We start from the raw sequence: 6000 nt of genomic DNA, 5'->3' as shown, positions 1-6000 counted from the left end.
GCCGGGATCGTTACAGTACCCCCCCTCCGCGAACGCCACCGGGCGGACCTCCCCGGAGCGCCAGGATGGAGGCGGTAGAAATCCCCGATGAGGTCAGCATCAAGGACCTGTCGCCGCGGAATCAAACTCCTCTCTTCAGGACCATACCCCTCCCAGTCCACGAGATACCGGAAACCCGGCCCGCCGTCTGGAATCCATGATGCGACGCACCGTGTAGGCAGGACCACCTCCGATCATCCGACGAGGAGGAGGAGGAGGCGGAGGAGGCAACAGAGGACTGAGGAAGACAGGCTTGAGGCAGGAGACATGAAAGGTGGGATGGACTCTGAGGCGCCTCGGTAGTTTGAGTCGAACTGCCACCGGATTGATCACCTTCTCCACCACACAAACGGAACTTAACAACTTCCTAGACTCAGTCCGTAACGGAAGATCCCGTGTGGCCACCAACCTATCTCCAATGGTATAGGTGGGAGCGGGATCCGGCGACGATTCGCCTGGAGCTGATACCGATCCGAACCTCTAAGGAGTGCCTTTCTGGCCCGATGCCAGGTCCGGTTACGCTATGAGCCTGAACAGAAGGCACTGAGAGCTCCTTCTCCTGAGAAGGGAACAGGGGAGGTTGGTAGCCATACAGGCACTGGAAGGGAGACATCCCAGTGGCAGATGTAGGGAGAGTATTGTGGGCATACTCAACCCAAGGCAACTGAGAGGCCCAGGAGGTGGGGTTGGAAGAGACCAGACAGCGTAGCGTGAATTCCATCTTCTGGTTGGCTCTCTCGGCCTGACCATTGGATTGGGGGTGAAAACCAGATGTGAGACTGACTGTAGCTCCAATGGCCAAACAGAAGGACTTCCAGACAGCAGAGGTAAACTGAGGACCACGGTCGGAAACGATATCACTGGGCAAACCGTGGACCCTGAAAACCTCCCTAACCAGGATCTCGGACGTCTCCGGGGCAGAGGGAAGCTTGGCAATAGGCACAAAGTGGGCGAACTTGCTGAATCTGTCCACGATAGTCAGAACGACCGTGTTCCCCTCAGAAGCGGGCAACCCCGTGACGAAGTCCAGGGCCAGATGCGACCATGGACGCCGGGGAATAGGAAGGGGGTGAAGTAGTCCAGAGCTGGGCCGATTGGTACTCTTATTCTGCGCACACACTGGACAGGCAGCAACAAAACCCCCCGAGTATCCTCGGCCATGGCAGGCCACCAAAAACGTCTGCGAAGAAACGCCATTGTCTCGAGCCACGCCAGGGTGACAAGCCATCTTGCTGGCGTGGGACCATTTGAGGACAGCAGGACGAACCGACTCAGGCACAAACAACCGATCGGGTGGACGTTACGGGGACCCGGGCTGAGTCCGAAGGGCCGCCAGCAGCACCTCCTCCTCAATCTTCCACATCACTGCTCCCACGACGCAGTTCCGGGGAGAATAGTCTCGGTCTTGGACCCACTCTCCTCCGTCTTGGAGAACATCCGGGACAAGGCGTCCTGCCGTTCTGCGTTCAAGTTCGGAACGTCAGGGCAAACTTGAATCGTCCGAAAAAAACGCCCACCTGGCCTAAGCGGAGTTGCGACGCTTAGCCGATTGCACGTAAGCAAGATTCTTGTGGTCAGTCCAGACAATAAACGGTTGCTCCCCCTCCAACCAGTGGCGCCACTCCTCCAAGGCAAGTTTCACCGCGAGAAGCTCCCGGTTACCCACATCGTAATTCCTCTCTGCAGGCGAAAGCCGTGAGTAGTAGGCGCAGGGATGGAGTTTACTGTCCGTGGAGCATCGCTGCGACAGGGCTAATGCGCGCTAACCCCCACATCAGAGCGTCCACTTCAACACGAGCTGACGGGCCGTGTCGGTTGAGAGAGAATCGGTGCGTTGGTGAAATCGCCTCTTCAAATCCAGAAACGCTCGATCCGCCTCCGGATTCCCACTTGAAGGTCCTGATACTGGAAGTCAAGGCAGTTAATGGAGCGGCCCCGACACGGCTGTAATCCCGGATGAATCTGCGGTAGAAATTCGCAAACCCCAAAAATCTCTGGAGTTGCAATCTCGCGGCCCGGGCCCATTCCAGAACCGCTCTAACCTTCTCCTGATCCATCCTAATCTCACCCCTGGAGATGATGTACCGAGAAAGGATGTAGTGTGGGCGTGAAACTCGCACTTCTCGGCCTTCACGAACAGGCGATTCTCCAACAATCGCTGCAGAACCTGCCGGACATGCTGGACGTGGTGGGAAGGTTCCTTCGAGAAGATCAGAATGTCATCCAGGTAAACAAACACGAAGAGACCGATCATATCTCTCGGGACGTCGTTCACCATACTCTGGAATACCGCTGGGCATTGGTCAGTCAAGCAAACGGCATCACCTGATACTCGCAGGTGACCCATCGGTGTATTGAAACCCGTCAACCACTCGTCCCCTCTCTCGATTCCGGACCAGGTGATACGCATTGCGTAGGTCTAGCTGGTGAACACCGTAGCACCCTGTAAGGAGTCGAAGGCAGAACTCATCAAGGGCAGGGATACTTGTTCTTGACCGTGATGTCATTCAACCCCGATAATCAATACACGGTCGAAGAGAGCCATCCTTCTTTCCCACAAAGAAGAATCCTGCCCCCAGGGGTGATGACGAGGACAACAAGACCAGCAGCTAGGGACTCCTTGATGTAGGTCTCCAACGCCTCCGTTCAGGTCGGGAGATACTGTATAACCTCCTCCCTTGGGGTAGACAGCTCCAGGAACCAGGTTGATGGCACAATCATATGGCCGGTGGGGAGGATGAGCCTCTCTGCTTACTGAAAACTTCCCCCAAATCGTGATATGTCTCGGGAACCAGGGACAAATCTGGAGGTTTAGCCTCAATCACCTGACTGGGAACCGAATGGGGCAGGCAGTCTTGAGACAGTTAGCATGACAATCCAGGCTCCAACTCGTTACCTTGCCCGTCACCAACCGAACGTGGGATTGTGTTCCTTCAGCCAGGGGTAACCAAGGACCAGAGGAACATGGGAAGACGGCAGAATGAAAAATGAAATCATCTCAGAATGATTCCCTGACAACCGCATCTTAACCGGTTCAGTCCTCGCCGTAATACGTGCCAGACTACTGCCGTTCAGAGTGGTCGCTCAATGGCTTCCGGCAATTGCTCCTTAAAGCGAAAGCCCCAGCTGTTCCACCAACTCGGCATCAAGAAAGCTTCCACCGCGCACCTGAATCGATAAAAGCGTTAAGCGCTAAGCTCTGATTCCTGTTCACAAGGGTAGCCGGCGAAGCGGGTCTGACAGAGGTACTGGGAGGTTGAAACTGGCTCGCTTAAAGTCCTCCCAACTTTAGCGAGCCGGGCAGTTCTGACGACCGCCGGGAGCAAGTGGAGATGTAATGTCCCGAGCGACCACAGTAGAGGCAGCAGTTGGTCCTACGTCTATGTTGACGCTCCTCCTTGGTTAACCCGCCCCCACTTGCATGGGTTCAGAATCGGGAGTGAGGTCCTCTCCACTAATCTTTGTGGTGGAGAATGATCGACGTGTTCTGGTCCACCACCCGACCCGACTGGGAACTGAGAAGCTGATCGATTGGCCGGACCCCATTGCTTCTCCCTCCTTCGCTCTCGGACTCGATTATCCACCCGAATAGACAAGGCTACCAAGCTGTCCAGGTCACTAGGCTCCGGATAGGAGATCAACTCATCCTTGAGCTGCTCCGACAGACCCTGGTAAAAGGCCGCTTGCAAAGACTCCTCGTTCCACCCACTCTCCACAGCCAACGTCTTGAACTCGATCACGAAGTCGGCGCACGCTGCGAGTTCCTTGGTGAAGAGAAAACAGGCGCCTAGCTGCGTCCCTCCCTCGGACGGAATGGTCGAAGAGCTTCCTCATCTCGGCCGTGAACCCCTGGTATGAAGCCGTGCAGGGTCCTGTCGTTCCCAAACGGCTGAAGCCTACTCGACCCACGCAGCAACTCAATCACAAAGGCTATCCTAGCCTTGTCTGTAGCATAAGAGTAGGGCTGTAGATCGAACACTAATCCACACTGCATAAGGAAGGAACGGCATCCTCCCAGCTCCCCCTCATATTTATCCGGCGTCGGAACCTTGGGCTCACGGAGGGACACAACTTCAGAAGCGGCAGGCGATGGGTGGGAGCACCGTAGTGGATCCTCCACCGGACACTGGCGTTGGTTCTGGACCTCCATCAGGCCGGTAGAAAGGTTCCGAACTGACAACGCGATCTCCTGTAGTACCGTGCTATGATGGCCCAACATCTTCTCCTGCTGGGTAATGGCATGGCGAACTGAGTCCAGGTCCGCTGGGTTCATAATTGGCCGGATCGTTCTGTCACAGTTCCCTCCGCCAGAACCCAGAAGCAGACCAGGACAAGGAGAGTTGAACGAAAGTGAGGGTTTATTCGGATAACAACAAAAGGTGCAGAGTAATCCAGGGACAGAGCGGGCGGCGTGGATGAGTAGTTGGGGGTGCAGCACTATGGAGGACTAAAAGTGCCACAATTAAATAAATAAATACACCATTAAATAATTACTTAAATGTGTCATTAATTAATTCAAATTAGAATTAAATACATAAATGTGTTATTAAATGTGTCATTAATTAATTCAAATACCGATTCATTTTATGTAAAATACATATATAATAATTTCACTATTTACATTTACATTTCATGGTCCTGCGTTGGAGTGCTTCCTGAATTACTTAAAACTGTCAAACTGACCCATCAAAAAGTTGGTAGGCGGAACCTAACGCCTGATTGGTTACCCTCTGCATCAAGCCAAGACAAATCAATTCCGGATAATGTCAGCAGGTCCTGCTTCTACATCCTCTGCTAAGTTTAAAATGTCTCTAACCAACTCCCTGGAAAGTTCACGGAGATCCTCCATTGTCTCTATCCAGGTTGGCCTACTCTACTTCAGACCAAAGCAATGGATCAGACTAGATTAGGCGTTGGCCCCCCCCACTGACTTTGATGGGTCAGTTTGACAGTTTTAAGTAATTCATGAATCACTGCAATGCAGGATCATGAAATGTAAATGTAAATAGTGAAATAATTATATATGTATTTTACATAAAATGAATCGGTATTTGAATTAATTAATGATACATTTAATTACACATTTATGTATTTAATTCTAATTTGAATTAATTAATGACACATTTAAGTAATTATTTAATGGTGTATTTATTTATTTAATTGTGGCACTTTTAGTCCTCCATACAGCACTAGGTCCAGTGATGGCTCGGCAGCCGCCGACCATCAGGCAGAGGTGGGGTGAAGGTTCCGGACGTGTGACTGCAGGTGGAACAAAAACAGAGGTAAGGACACAAAAACTCAACAAAGTACAAAACAACAAACTCACGCAAGATACTCTGAACTGATACACAGTACACCTACTGTTCATGGCTAACGATCCGGCAGGAACTGGATGTTTGGCCAGAGCCTAAAAAAGGGTGATGATGAGGGCCAGGTGTGCAGATTGCTGACGGGATGCAGGTCGGAAAACAAGAGAGCTCCCGGAGCGTTCCCGAACCCTCGGGAAACTGGAGACTACGAAACACAAAAACTAGTCACCAGACAGGACCCGACTCAGACTGCCGGGATCGTTACAGTAATTAACGGTTAACGATAATTGCCTGTACATAGATAAGGACTTTTATCTATTTGTAACACAATGTCATAAACAAATCATGTTTATCTCTTTTACTGTCATTAGCAAAATGTTAAGGATAGTTTATGTGTGAGGAGGCGAAGCCACGGCCGACTACAGAGAGGATGGCAGTTTCAAGATTCCATCCTGACCATAAGGGTGTGAATCAAAGTAGATTGCCCATATATTTACTGCAATGTTAAAAGCTTTCTATTCCTGCTCTCATCCATAATCCTGTGTCCAGATCCTAATCCAATTTGATTACTGATTGAGTTAGTGATAGTGCCAACTGCCAAGGCATGTGGACACTAACAATATAATGGAGTATTATCTACAGTTGGCCTGAT

Source organism: Coregonus clupeaformis, chromosome 11 (genome assembly GCF_020615455.1).
Source record: "Coregonus clupeaformis isolate EN_2021a chromosome 11, ASM2061545v1, whole genome shotgun sequence".
NCBI classification, from domain to species: Eukaryota; Metazoa; Chordata; class Actinopteri; order Salmoniformes; family Salmonidae; genus Coregonus; species Coregonus clupeaformis.
The sequence above is the reverse complement of the archived record's forward strand: the minus strand, read 5'-3'. Positions refer to the sequence as shown.